Source organism: Pinus tabuliformis, chromosome X (genome assembly GCF_031772625.1).
Source record: "Pinus tabuliformis cultivar Carrire ecotype Pingquan chromosome X, CPIR1, whole genome shotgun sequence".
NCBI lineage: Eukaryota > Viridiplantae > Streptophyta > Pinopsida > Pinales > Pinaceae > Pinus > Pinus tabuliformis.
In genome coordinates, this window is record NC_142308.1 from 448280517 (window position 1) to 448296752 (window position 16236).

The window sequence follows — 16236 nt, forward strand, 5'->3', positions numbered from 1 at the left end:
GCACTGGAACAATCATGCAAACAATATTTAGAATAGAAGGAGAGATTAATAGCAGGCATCCAAAGTTTAACTTGGGACACCTTATGGTTCTTCCTAGTTAAACCATACAGTCAAAAGGTAGTACTGAAATGTTTAACCGATGCGATCGGTTACATGATTCCCAAAATTCATGATGCCATGTATTCAGCCCAACTGCATTCACGCTTGAGTCACCCTCCAGAATTGCAACCAATGCTTGCTATCTGCCAGCTCAAGCCAAAGGATGATCAACCGAAACAGTGAATCAATCTACCGACTGCAAGTAGATCTATTTCAAGGAGATTTTCATGATTTGGTTATACCACCTAATAGCATTTTTATTTCATAGTCAGTTAGCATAGATAGTATTTATAGACCCTTTCATGTCTTTAGAAAGGGTCCTCAATTTTTGTAAAAACTTGGATCGGAAGTCACACTATTGTGCTTCTGATATATATATTTTTATGAAGACTGGGCCTATATTTTGAATTTTAATGAAGGATGCTTTGACGAGATATGCACTACTGCTTTTTGTGAGAGTATTTCTAAATTAGAAGGCAGAATCTGAATGCGATTGATATCGGGAGGGATCCAGATTACATATGGTACTATTATCTGTGTCTTTGCTTCCTTCTTTTATATGAATCAACATTTATTTAATCTTACTATCATCGGATATATGTATGTGTTTTAATAGCAGTCCTTATACTTATCACTATTGAATGTTTAAGGAATGTTATTCTTTCAAGCATATTTATGTCAATGATATATGAAGAATAGTGTAACAATGTTTAATTATCATACAAATAAATGTCTTTGTTTATCAATGGAGTCATCTATATGCCTATTTGTAGATAAAGATCATAAAAAGTTACACTAAAGTGGAGATTTCCCAGGATAGATTAGTTGTTTATAATCTTGAATTTAGAATAGATCATTCACCATTATCATTAGATAATAGATAATCAACCACTTATCTATCCTATTTACAAACCATTGGGAAACCGGTGCCATTATATCCAGTCGGAGCCACCACACCAAACGGAAAAGGAGTTGCCTTTAAGGTTCGGACCATGTGGTTTTCCCCGATGTTGATGCAGCGATTTTCAAGGCATCAACAGAAGGCTATGGTTGTAAACTTCCCATTTATTGTTTAAATAATAATACAATTGCTGGTTCATCTTCCCAATATATATGTTCATGTATGTATTTGTTTGTCATTCCTTGATCAACTGAATAGATTATTATTGGATTTGCTATTGGTTTTGACATGCTTTGTTGTCTCTTGGTCATTTTTGCAGGTGCATAAGTGCTGAAAGAAGCAGGAATGAGACCTTGACATAAGAAGTTTGAAGATTGAAACAAAGGATCGGATTAGCATCAGAGTAAGGTAGGCTTTCTCTCTTGTTCTATTTTTCAATAACAATCTAGGAAGATGTCTAGTTGATTGTATACATTGATGAGTATAATGTATAATGATCATGTTTCGGGCACTTCAGGGTATGTCACAGGGAAGTGCAAGAGGCGTGACAAAATACTGTGTAACATATGCCCCCTAAAGCATGGAAGCATAATGAGGAGTGATGGCTGAAATGCTTTACGAGGTTTTGGCAAGGATGAGGACACGCACTGTGAGCAGACCTGCAAATCAAGGACACATATACATATACATATCTGAGATCAAGACATGAATCCAGCATGGACACAACCATCCGAATGATGAAGACTAGATAAAAGATCTATGGTATGGGCGTAGCCATCTAGATAACAAGGATCATCATGCATATAAAGTTTCATGATATGGTCACAACCATCCGTATAGTAGAAACATGTGTACAATCATGAATAACATAAAAATCTATGCAACCTGAGCCATAACAAACAAGACTCAGGGCCTTGCTCTCCATCTCGACCCTATCAACATATGAATCCCAACATGTGAATAAATGTGTTGAAGTAGAACATGCTAGAAAACCACCTGATTACCAGTCAATGATGTGAACCATTAACAGGTACAAGAGAAACAACCAACAATGACAATGGACCTCAAGGTACAATAGTAAAATTCGTGAATGGGATAATGAAGTTGAGGTCGAACACTTGTCAAATCACCCGATCGAAGCCAATAATGAAGGTATATCATTGGACAAGAAGAACTAACCATTAAGGCATGCCAACTCTAAGGTACTGAAAGGGAGTTCCTAAGTCATCTTCCTGGATATTTGTTGGGCATGGAATCCCCCCACAGCATTGTTTTGGGCTCAAAGCCCAAGTTTTGAGTAATATTTTTGTAAATACTCCGCGACTTACAGGCGCGAAACGCGAATTGTATGTTAGAGTCATAGGGCTATCTGCCCTAAGTTTTGAATGTAGTGTCGGCCTACCCATGGTCCGCAGACCATGGGATTGTATAAATAGAGCGAGGCTCTAAGTTGTAAAAAGACGAACGAATGAATCAATGGAATCTGATGAATAGAATAAGATAGCGAGCATAGAGCAAGAGTCTAAGTATCTTGGGTCGTAGTAGTAGGAAGAGGCTCTGCAACTAAGTGCGCAGGCCTAGTAGAGTCTGCAGTTGAGTGTGCGGACCCCTGTAGCTAAGTACGCAGGGTGGAGTTGAGTTTGTAACCAAGGAAGAAGAATAATAAAGAGAAGTTTTATCTGAATTCCGTGTATCTGTTCTTGTGTTATTACCTGTTTGATATCATTTGCAATTATACTGTTTATTTACTGTGCATATTTGTATGAATGATGAATATTGTTAAGTGTAATTGAAAGCATTTAGAGAAGCTAAGTTAATCAACTAATATTGGGTTAATAGTAAGGAATTGGGTAATAACATTGTTCAGCCCCTGAGTAGGGCTGCGCGAAGGAAGCATCCCAGGCTGCGAGGTACGGGTAAGTGCGCATAGCGACGTGTGCGCAGGGTCAAACCGCAGACCACTTGGAACCCATCAGACATCCCCAGGGTGTGGAAACCTGGTTCTATCACCCTCCCATACTACCTCGGGTGAGACCTTAGTCCATGCTCCACAGACTGTTGCTGAAAGGGCCAGTAGTACCAGGACTTGTTTGGCTAAATCATCTCTGAACCTGGGTCAGGCCCAACAAGCCAACAAATGGTTTCGTTGCTAGGACTGAGATTTTCATAAGGGATGTCTGATGTTGTGTCACTAGAATCCAACGAAGAAAGAAATTGAAGGGTGGTTAGATAGAAAGATTCACAAGTTCGCGGTGCAGGAAAACAAGAATCTGCGAGTATCAAAGGAACAGTGGTTGGAGTGCTACTTATATACAGAAATCCATGAAATTTTCTTTGCATCCTTTCCCTCTGAGTTGTATGAGTGGATTGTGAAGCTAGCAGATAGTCAAGGAAGGTGTAGGCTCGACAAACCAATTGTGTGGACTCCAGAATTAGTGCGCAGACTAGAAGCATCGAAAGATAAGATCACGTGCACTGTGGACCATTGGCTCGATCGAATTATAAGGGGGTTTATCACCGAGTTCGTGGTAGACACGACAGTCAGTTACAGCGAGGTGGAACGATGATTCCTCAAAGTACCACCAGGTAAGTACATTAAATCTTTGAACACTTGGATTAAGATGCTATTGTGTGGAAAGCAGGTTATGCGAATAAATTGCTATTTGGGGCTACGCAAAGTGGGAGGATCTATAGAAATGAAGGTAGCGCAAAGATAGGAAATAGCCCCTTGATTTCACCTCAATGGGAAAGTGAGGAAGAGCTCGTGAAAGTTTCTCCGAGGAGCGCAGTCAGTCTGATAAGGCAGCGAATTCTATGCCTACCACCCCCACCTATGCCGCCACCAGTCTCACCTTATTCACCTCTGCCACCACCATAGTTTAATATGGTGAGCATGATAAAGTTTCCGTTATTCAGAGGAGTAGGCAATGAAGATCCAGACCAAGTTTGGTTCATGGTAAGGGCTGTATGGGAAGCACAAGGAGTCATGGATGACAATATAAAGAAGGCAACGTTGGTGAGCTTGTTGCAGGATAATGCACTGAAATGGTACATCAAGCATTCTAATGACCATCCAAATGTGGGGATCATAGATTCTAGGCCGCGTTGAACAGGGAATTTAGCAGGCCAAAGTTGGAGACACAATCGATTATCAGGTTTAGGGAGATCATGATGCTTCTAGGCGAGACCCCATGGGATTTGGATTAGATACTGAAGAGTATGATTAGCAAAGCCAACATGACCTTGACAGATGGACATCACCATGCATGGTTTGTAGCATCACTAACACCGCATCTAAGGACAACGCTGTCGCAGTAGAAGTTATCCACCCAGGTCGAAGCTTTGGAGATTGCAATGAGACTATACGAGACCCTAATACAAGATACTGGCCTAGGAGTCCAAAAATCCACGCGCAACTGTAAAATTTGTGTTTGGAAATGCGTAGTTTGAAACAGGAGAGGACAACTCGTCCAGAAACGCGTAAGGAGGTATGGTGCATAAAATGCAAAGGTTAGGGGCATGACAAGGACCATTGTCCAGTCTTCATGAATTACTTGGCAGGAGGAGGGACGATGCCATTAAGACCAGAGGCACAAGCAGGACTGAGCGAGGTGCCTGCATTATGGTGCGCAATTTGTCAGAAAGGAGGAAAAAACGCTATGGATAATTGTCATCTATTACAGAAGTATACGTAGATGTCCCAACAATTGTTCTGTAATTTATGCAGGTTGGTAGGCCATGATGAGTGCACCTACAAAAGTTATGAACTAATGATGGTTCAGACTCTGACCTACAGAGTGCATACTAAAATGCGAGCCCTCGACCCAAATGCAGGAATGGCGCGCACTGGATTTCAGGGGCGCGGATGAGGTCGAGGTGGAATGGGACTAGGAAGGGGTCGCGGACAACTAATTTGTTACAATTGCGGAGGGCCAGGGCACTATGCCCGCAATTGTATGAATCCAATGAGAGCATCATGTTTATACTGTACTCAGTTTGATCATAAGACAGAGTACTACCCTACACTGATAGCAAGGTTATGCGATAAAGGAGTACTCTAACCTCCCTCGACTTAGAACCTACAAATGATGAGGTCTGAGCCGCACGAAGAGGACCCGAATGTAAACATAGTGCTTCGAAGTGGTATCACAATCGGAGATGACAAAGGTAAGTAGCCAGAAGAAAGTACGTGGGTTCACAAGGCTCCTACAAAGGAACCTGAATTTGATTTGGAACGCGCGAAGGAGACATTCATGGAAGCTAAGAAGAGCTTCATGGAGGCCTCCACTTTAGGTAGTAAGGATCAACTAGAAACAGGGATGGATCCTTCAATGCTCACTACCTTTCTGAAGACATGCATGAAATTGTTGCGCGGCAGTAAGGCTGTAAAAGGAATGTAGGAACTTATCACTAGGTGGGCGGGGTTAGGAGAACTGCGCGTAGTCTAGAAACTTGGAAAGCATGCATTGCGAACAAGAAGGGAAATGAGGTTGACTGCGCAAATTGGAGAGTACGAAATGGATCAAGTAATTCTGGATCTCGGATCAGATGTGAATGTACTGCCAAAACAAACATGGGAATGCATGGGTAGACCCGTGCTACAATGGTCTCCTATTCAATTGTAAATGGCGAACTAGTAGAAGATCCTACCGATGGGAAGTTGTAGGGGATAAAAATAGAAATTGAAGGTGCTAGTGCACTCAAAGATTTTGAAGTGATAGAGATTGTCGATGACAACAATTGCTATCTTGCACTACTAGGAATAGATTGGGCCACTGATATGAATAGAATAATAAATCTAAAGAAGTGAAAAATGATTTTTGAGAAAAAGTCACTATGCATAGTGGTACCTTTAGACCCTGTGGAAGGAGCGCACTACACAGAACTAGTGTACGACGATGATAGTGATGATGATCTCGACTGTATCTACAAGATAACCACTCCAGAGTAGGATTGGATGAATCCAATAACAGATGGTAGGATTTCGTGGGAGCGTGAAAGCTCCTGCACTTCAGATTCAGACGAAGAAATAGAACGATGGAAGAATCAGTTACACGAAGTAACCATGCTCAATTGCAACATGATGGTAAGATCATTGTGTTGCGTGACAACAGAGACAAGGGATCTACCTAGGTATGATGGGTTGACAATGGTGGATGAATTCCTGAATGAATTTGAAAGCAAAGTGCCAGAACAACAACAGTTCGATGCTCTGAAATGGGCACTTTGTGCTATGCCCGCAAGGTGGTGGGGTACGCACCAACAAAGTTTCAGGGATTGGTGCGAATGTAGAAGGATGATGTTCCTACGATTTGGAAAACCCCAGCTACGGATGAGAGCCAGTTATGAGGGGCGAAACAGCTTGTGCGCCCACCTTTCCAGATGGGTACAGACATATGGCACGTAGCCTGCACAAACGCACACCACTCCCAGGATAGAAAATAAGAACAAAATGCAGCGGTAGGAAAGATGAAGCACGCCAAAGATTATCTGCAGGGAAGAATTTGATAGGGTGTGCGAAGTGCTGAACAGGGTCCACCATGTGAGACACACTAACTGGGACCTGCGTGTACCAGCAGTTCGATGGGCCTATAGGACCATGTGCAAAACCCTGACTGTGAGAGCAATTCCAAGGCTGTGGAATGAAGCAGGGACTATAATCTCTAAGGAGCATGCAAAGATGAATCTGAAAGTAACAGCAACCATAAATTCGACAGTGTGTGAAGCTCGGGACGAAGAAATCACATAGCTATGTGACGCAAAACAAATAAGACTTCAGGAAGCAATTCGACAGGGAAAATTTAGACTTCGCGAACTTGAAAAGGACTGGGTATGGCTAAGGAAGAAAGGCACTTTAATGGACATAGATGTCAAGAGGCTGGAAAACGAAATAAAGGGAGCATTTCTTGTCGATACACCAAGGATGGAAATGCAAGGTGTAGACGATCATAGTAACGAATTGGAGGACTATCGTCGAGAATTGGTTAGTTTGCTGCCATGGCTAGGACCGCATATCGTCAAACATAGTAACCGGGGTAGTGTGTTGCAAATAGTAGGGCGCGTCGTGCCAATCACCACAATGGAAGATGAGGATTCTCCACGAACCATGAAAAAGGACGGGATGGAACCCCGCACAAGTGGTGCGACCACCTGACTAGCCGTTAGAAGGATAGTCTTAGCACTCTAGGAAGTTTAAAGGGAGCATAGGATTATAAATTATTCTTCCTGGGAGCTGCGCGCTCTGAGAGGTGCGTGCAGGAGCAGAATGTCACAAGGTTCACAACCGCGCATGGAGGGCTACATTGCCATGCGGGTTGGCTGGGAAGTGACCGTTGGTGTCACTGTTCATGACGAGATGTCTAATTTGAGGCCAAATGGAGTGGGTGGCGGGCATTTAAGACGAGAGTTATGGGCAAGATTTGGGAAAATCTACCACCAAGGAAGCATTGATGGCCCAGAATTGGGGGGAACGGTTGAATTTGAATTCAAAAGGCACTATAAAACTCAAAGGGCTGGCTAGCGAACAACACTTAGTCATTTGAGAATTGAGCCCTTGAGCAGAGCACAGAGTGTTGAGAGTCGAGCGATAATTAAGCCCCTAAGTACGTGAGAGACAAAATACTATGTAGAGATGATGACGACCACTAAGAATGGGTTGGGAATTGAAGAAGGAACCGTCGGTGAGGTCATACAAACCCCCATGGTACAGGATGTTCCTGAAGGTGCTAGGGTTGTGACAGAAATCCCCAAATCACCACAGACGCCAAGGCTGAAGAAGGATAAGAAGGCAATGGGACCAATACGCATGTCCTTGAGGAATCCACGGCACAACAAGTTATCAATGGAAGAAAAAGGGAATGTAATCATGATTGAAACAGAAGAGGAGGAAGAAAGTTTGCAGGCCCTGATTTCCATCGCAGAAGAAGAAGAAGATGTGTAGGAGGACATCCAATCGTTGCGCTTTGCAGCGAAACTACTAGCATATGTTCCTCTGTAGAAAGGGAAATCCAAAGTATCGAAGGATCTGGATGCAACAAAGGGTTCACTCCAGACCCTGCTCCTCCCCGATGGCAATGTATTTGAGGGCTCACACCTAGGCTGCGTGCCCACCATGAAATTTGAATATCGGGATCTTGCGGACAGCGAGAAATTCCCTCACCTAGAAACAATGAATATGATGAAGCCGAATATTGAGGGGTTAGTGATAACGTTAGGGCTGCGAAAATGACTTCGTGGTGTGGAAAAGGCCAGGTTGTTGCATTTGTTATGGATACCACATTTCCATGTTGTGCCCATCACCATTTTCGTCATCAGGCAGTTGCTCTGACTAGTGCATGATGGGTATCTATGGCTAGAGGAGCCTATTCCCATCACAACAGACCTCATCCACTGAATTTCTCGGCTTCCCTGTAAGGGAAAGGACCCCGTGATGATAACCAGAAAAAGTAGCGATTTGGCTCTCACATAGGCCATGAAGGCAAAGTATAAGCTAGAGAAGAAAAAGAGGGGCTACGCTATAACCAGCATTAAGGAAAATGGGGTGCGCATAGCCACCCAACTCCTGCTTGGTAAAGTGATGAGAAAATTCCGTGCTAATGAGGTACAAGCGTCAGTGGTCACATTGGCCAAACAATGTGCGGAGGGGGTCGAGCTCAATTGGGCCGAGTTCCTCTACGAGGAGTTTTTGTTAAACTGTCACGAGGCCCAGGAGCAGGGTAAGACCTTCCACTACACGTGGTTTCTCTTATCCATATTGTTGGTAACGGGCGAACTGTTGGAGGATAGTCAGTTCCCGAACATCGATCGAGACTTACCAAAGGCCACGAAGTATGCTTCGTTCTGGACCACCAAGGATGCGAAACAGATTCGCGATACAAATTTTTTTTGGGTGCTCATGGAGGTGAGCATTTGAATGTGGATCAATAGGGGCCGCGCCTATCACCTACAGTGCACAATAGTCTGAAGAGTTTTGCAGAATTCGAGGTGGATATGCACAACATATACATCAGGGCGTGAAAGGATCCAGCATAGTAGTGGACAAAGCTACCATTTATAGCCACTGATGACACGATCTTTACTGTATTAGAGACATGGCCTCCTGAGTGGTGCGCCCCAGATTTGGCGGAACTGGAGAAGGTGGCAACACAGAAAAGAAAGGATGATACCAAGGTGCACGTCACCCAACTGGCCGAGAGAAGGCAAAACGAAAAAGTGGCAGTCAAGGTAAGGGCAGTCCGCGAAGCGGCACAGGAAGTCGTGGAGTAGAAGAAGGCCTCAGAAGTAATAGTAGCAGCGCAGAAAACAGAGGCAGAAATGGTACATGTAGAGGAGGACCAAGTAATGTCCTCAGGGCAGGAGGCAGAGGACACAGACATAGTAGAAGGTAGCACGGACCCAGGGACAACATCCACACAACACAAACAGCCGCGCATCGCAGAGCGATTGGGTTTAAGGAAGAAGGTCAAGGCTTCGAAGCTGGCCATTGGCCCGATCACCTTAACCGAAGGTGATCTCCATCACATTGACGAGACGGTCCGTGATGTCACCAGTGAAGCACTCCAAGAGTTTATGATGGAGCACCAGAGTGTGTTGGGGGTCCTCAGGGCGCAATTGCAGGAGTTAGAGGTGCAGTCCCCTTAGGAAGGTACCCTGTCTACCCACGTCATAGCAGGCATTTCAGCAGCAAAGCAGATGGTGTGTGTGAGGATGGCAAACATAATAGTGTTGCCAGAGGGAGCGTTAGTATCATTAGATCTGATGGACAAAATGATAGTTAGCATGATGAAAGGCCTTGGCCTTAATCTAGTTTCCCTTCTCGGAGAAACGCTCTATTAGCTACATGATGGAATAACAACAGAGATGCGCGCTAGGGAGAACCGCGCTATCCAAGTTCTTAGTGAACAGAAGATTAATATGGAGTAGCTCAGCTTGCAGCGCGACGAGTTGGTGTCGCAGAACCAAAGGTTGGTGTAGATGGTAGATGACGCTTGCTGACGTGTCCCAGAGCTGGCTATCGCAGCAGATCTACCGGTAGAAGTGTGGATTCATAGTTTGGCAAGTGGAGTCCGCGATGCAAGAGAAGAAACAACAAAGGTTCAGCTGGAGCTGAACCTTCAAATTGCTGAGCTGCATTTGAAGGCGCAGCCTTCCACTCTCCAAGAGATCAGAGAACAGTAAACCAGCCCTATTACAGCAGGGTTGGAAGAGATTGGAGGTGTAGTGCATGCCTATACGAACATGTTGGAACATGAACTTGAGGTCCTCATGACGTTGCAGGAGGACCCCAACATCTAGTGGCTAGAGACAGAGGCATGCGAACTCCAGCAGCAGTATGATAGCATCAGAGGGACTGCACAAATAGTAGTCCTCACTCAGCGACTTGCGAGGATGCAGCAAGCCAAGGCATTAAAGAAGCAGGTGGATGTGGCATGCCACCAGGAAGTAGTTCTCAAAGTACGCATCTAGCCATGGATTAATGAAGCCTTCACAATCACGACAATTATTGAAGGAAAGCTTGCGTAGATTCAGGGGATGCATGCATAGATATAGGGCAGCATGCCGGAAACAGAAGTCTCAAAAGAGAGAATGCAACATGTTCAGCAAACAGCAGCTTAGTGCGCTGCAGACATCAGCACCGTACGGGAATAGCTGGAGGGACTCTGCACCAAGATCATTGTGCTGACAGATTGACTCGAGGGTGAGTCACAATGTTTGTGTTGGGGGCCTGTTGGGCATGGAATCCCCCCATAGCATGGTTTGGGGCTCAAAGCCCAAGTTTTGAGTAATATTTTTGCAAAGACTCTGCGAATTGCGGGCATGGAGAGCGAATTGTATGTTAGAGTCATAGGGATGTCCACCCTAATTTTTGAATGTAGTGGCGGCCTACCCATGGTCCGCGGACCATGGGATTGTATAAATAGTGTGAGGCTCTAAGTTGTAAAAGAGTCGAACGAATGAATCAATGGAATCTGATGAATAGAATAAGATAGCGAGCATAGAGAAAGAGTCTAAGTATCTTGGGTCATAGTAGTAGGAAGAGGCTATGCAGCTGAGTGCCCAGAGGCCTAGTAGAGTCCACAGTTGAGTGCGCAGATCCCTGCAACTGAGTGTGCGGACCCTTGAAGCTGAGTGTGCAGGGTAGAGTCGAGTCTGTAACCGAGGAAGAAGAATAATAAAGAGAAGTTTTATCTAAATTCCATGTATCTAGTCTTGTGTTATTACCTGTTTAATATCATTTGCAATTATACTGTTTATTTACTGTGCACATTTGTATGAATGATGAATATTGTTAAGTGTAACTAAAAGCATACAGATAAGCTAAGTTAATCAACTAATATCGGGTTACAAGTAAGGAATTGGGTAATAACACTGTTCGGCCCCCGAGTAGGGCTGCGCGAAGGCAACATCCCAGGCTACGAGGTACGGGTAAGTGCGCGTAGCGACGTGCGTGCAGGATCAAACTATGGACCACTTGGAACCCATCAGACATCCCCAGGGTATGGAAACCTGGTTCTAGAACCCTCCCATACTATTTCGAGTGAGACCTCAGTCCACACTCTGCTGACTATTACCGAAAGGGCCATTAGTACCGGGATTTGTTTGGCTAAATCATCTCTGAACCTGGGTTAGGTCCTAACAAGCCAACAATAGTGAGCTGAAGTCGACATGAAGTGACCCGTCGAAGGAGGGAAATGATGAATCCCCCATCATCAACACGAAACAAGGAATAAAGTAGAAATATATTTAGGACTGTAGCAATGAATCAAACCACGTATAGGTAGATAACTGCAGATTGTCCTTCTCTTAAACATATTAGTGACACGACTCTAGAGTGTGGCAACATCTGACTCAACAAGGGACTAAAGGTCATGATGAAATTGTGGAATAGTCAAATGAGAGCCAAAATGGATCACCCAAACCTGGGAGGACAAATGATTGAGTGAGGATATCCCAAACCAGACATGGCAGTAGAAGAGTGTCATGTTCAAGAGCAACATGATGCCTATACAAAGGGTGTATCATATTCATTTTCCCACGCTATTTCTAACGAGTACCGCAATTATTTTTATCACAAGATTGAAGGGGATAGCATATGATTGTTATGTAAGTTCATTCTTGGAATGATTCCATCCTAGTAAGTTTTACGAGCCCTAGGAAGGAGAAGCTCAGTCTCATCATGGTAACAAGTCTTTCGTCGCAAAATTTTAACAAGCCAGACATAAGAATAACTTGGTATATTTTTCATGTTTAGAGAGTTTGAAAAAGAAATGAAAAAGAAAACTCCATCATGTCCCTTTTCATAATTTTTCCCTTGAATCCGAAAAGTTAGAAAACAATATATGAGGGAACCTCTTGACCATCTTGACCAAGGTGTACCTTTTTCGTAAATAGTCAATCTCAGCCTAAAAAAGGGGTAAACATATACTGAGACGATGTCGATTCATTTACTTTAACAAGTTCGAAATGACAAGTACTTGATAATATTTTCAATTTTCGAGAGTCAGAAAAGAGATGAAAGATGACTCCAGGGGGTTCCTTTTTCATTTATTTAAGGAGTCTGAAAAAGAGATAAAATAAAACTCCTAGAATTGGTCAATAATGATCACTGCTCACATGGAAGGCACCTGGAATTGCATAAGAAACAAACCCATCACTGATATTGAGAAAATATTAAAATATTACAAAAATATTTGACAAAAGATTTTCAAAACTTACAAATAGGAAAAAGTAATTTTATTTTTTACCATTTTACCAAATTGAGCTCTGAAAGTGCTTTTGTGCCCTAATTTCCTTGATTTTCCAATGGCCATTGTGGGATATCTAGGGGACCAACTCATGATCCGTCTGCGACAGGTAAGAGCCTTATCCCTGCTCTTGAATTTCATGAATATCATTCTACTTTATTCCTTGTTTCATGTCGATGATGGGGGATTCATCATTGCCCTCCTTCGACGGGTCACTTCCTGTCGAATTTAGCTCACTATCTAGGAAAATGAGTTAGGAACTCCTTTTCATTACCTTAGAGCTGGCATGCCTTAATGGTCAGTTCTTCGAATCTGGTGACATGTCTTCATTATTATCTTTCGATCGGGTGATTCCATGAGTGTCCGACCTCAACTTCATTATCACATTCATGGATTATACTGTTGTACCTTCAGGGCCATTGTCATTATTGGTGGTTTTTCTTGTACCTGTTAACGGTTCACATCATTGACTGGTAATCAGGTGGTTTTCTAACATGTTCGACTTCAACACATTTATTCACATTCTAGGATTTGTATGTTGATTGGGTCGAGATGGAGCTCAAGACCCCCAGTCTTGTCTATTATGGCTCAGGATGCATAGAGTTTATGTTATTCATGATTGTACACATGTTTCTACTATACAGATGGCTATGACCATACTGTGAGACTTTATATTAATGATGATCCTTGTTATCTGGATGGTTGTGCCCATACCATGGATCTTTTAACTAGTCTTCGTCATTCGGATGGATACATCCATGCTGGATTCATGTCTTGATCTTAGATATGTATATGTATATGTGTCCTTGATTTGCAGGTCTCCTGATAGTGCGTGTCCTCATCCTTGCCAAGAGATCGTAAAGAATTTTAGCCATCACTCCTCATTCTACCTTCATGCTTTAGGGGGCATCTGTTACATAGTATTTTGTCACCCCTCCTACACTTCCCTGTGGCATACCCTGAAGTGCCCAAATCATGATCATTATACAATATTCTCATCAATGTATACATCTCAGATCCATCCTTTAAATTTTCTTAGATAATATCTGGATCTTTCCCTAAAGAAATGGCTCATGAAACCCTAAAATGAAGATCATGACACTTATGAAGCTCAAAACTGTGATGATCGCCTATTGTACCTTGTTAAGCCAACGATGGAATCACTTTGTTCTCTCTCATACTCATGATGGTATCAAAAAGGAAGTTTTCCTAGAGGCGATGAGAAGCTTCGTGATCTAGAAGCTTCCAGAGCGGCAAGCTAGAGGTGTTTTCACATAGATGAGGTCAAATACTCCTAAATTGACCTCTTGGTCTCATCCCTATGAGCTACCTCCTTAAGATGTGGGTCTAATCCTATTTTTGGAGGAGGTCTAACTCCCTCTCCCAATCTATAAATTTCCCCTCTACCATTTCCAAATGGTTGATCTATGTCCATTTTCACCCTTATGCTGAGCTTGTGCTTAGAGGTTATTCATTAGACTTGGAGAAGGAGCATTGGAGAGTTTCTTAGCTTGGACTTGGATTACCACTCAAGAAGAGCCTTTCAACATCAAGGCTATGGTTGTATGCTTCCCCTTTATTTTTTAAATAATAATACAATTTTTGGTTCATCTTCCCAATATATATGTTCATGTATGTATTTTTTTGGCATTCCTTGATTAGCTGAATAGATTATTATTGGATTTCTATTGGTTTTGGCATGCTTTGTTGCCTCTTGGTCATTTGTATAGGTACATAAGCACTAAAAGAAGCAGGAACGAGACCTTGAAACAAGTTGTTCGAAGATCACAACAAAGGAAATTGGATTAGCATCAAAGCAAGGTAGGCTTTCTCTCTTGTTCTATTTTTCAATCATAATCTAGGAAGATGTCTAGTTGATTGTCCCTTCAATTGCTAGACCCACTCATTGGGCTAGAGGGATTGTATCTATCTGCAGAGAGGATTAACCTTATCAACATTCCCATTGACACCCAATTTCTGAAAATTTAGGCCGTATGGGGGCCACATGCCCAGGGGTTGGGGCTAATTGCCCACCCCCATTGATGAACCCCCTACTAAATGGAACTTGGTCTCATTAAACCCCATGAAACTCAGGGTTGATGCCTTATTCCACGCGCACATGTTTGGTAGGACTATATGGTCATATAAGGGCCATGTGTCCTGGGGCTAGCCACTCCTTGTAGCCTCTGTCATGGTTCCATGGTCGAGGACCGAAACCTAGGGTTGGGGCTAAGCCTTGGCCCTTAGTCTTGCCTTGGGGTTCCATGCATGTAGGGCCCAGGGCTGAGGCTTAACCCTGACCCAACCCCCAAACTTCATTTGTGCCAATGTTAAATACAATATGGGAGTTATAAGGGTTAAGTGACATGGTGCAGTGTAGCGGTAGGGCCCTGCACTATTTGGTCAAAGGTCTTGGGTTCGAATCTCTCGGAGGCCTGTTCGAGCCACAAAAAATATTTTGATGCACTATTGGGAGGACACATGGCAACCCTCCATTGGGCCACTTGTCCTCCATTCATTGAACCACATACACATCCACCTCAACCAATAAAAACACAACAAAATTTGAACCAATCTGAAGAAGAAAAATGGTAGCCTGCCATTGGTCCAAGAAACACAGTCAACATGTCCAATCACCCTAACTAGTTAGCATACGAACTACCTAGTTAACAATCCTACAACCAATCTACAATTTTTTCACTTGTTTGGGAAAATGATAAGAACATGATATCGAGAGCATACGATATCAGTTTTGAGTAGTTGAAGTTGCATTAGTTTTAGCTCATCGAGATATACACACTAGTATAGGTTTTGAGAAATTTTGAACACTTTGAATTTTGAGCACTTTACTGATCCCTTGGATCACTAAGGGCCACCACAGTGGACAAATATTTTTTTATGATGTATTGATCAAACATATATAGAGATATCACTGGGCTAGGAGCCCCAATTTTGAGAAATTAGTCCACATTTTGTAACTACTTTTTAGATATACAATTTTTTCTTACTCAAATATGATCAATACAATTATGTGTTTTATAAATTCTTTTAATTGAATGTATGTTGGATGCATTATTCTATAGCATAGTTAGCAATAACATCTACCATTTGATTTCACAATAATGGAGTGTGAACATAAGTGATATAATGAAATGATCGATCTAACAATCTCACTCTTAGAAATATTTGGAGTAATGACAAATCACACACTCTACAAATATTATTAAGTTGTGACACCACTAATTGAGAGTCAAGTTGAATCAGTAATGACTGAATACCACGTGAAATGGATATGCTAAGCAATTCAATAACTATGTAGTAATTTTTAATATTATTGGTTATGTTTCCCATACATGTGCCACCAGACACAATAAGCTTACTAGAGGGAGAATAAATTACCCAAGCCATGGAAGTTAAGTTCTGAGTGTGATGACTAGCTCCATTTTCATATCCTAAGAAAACTAGATCATCCACCAACATCCTCCAAATCAT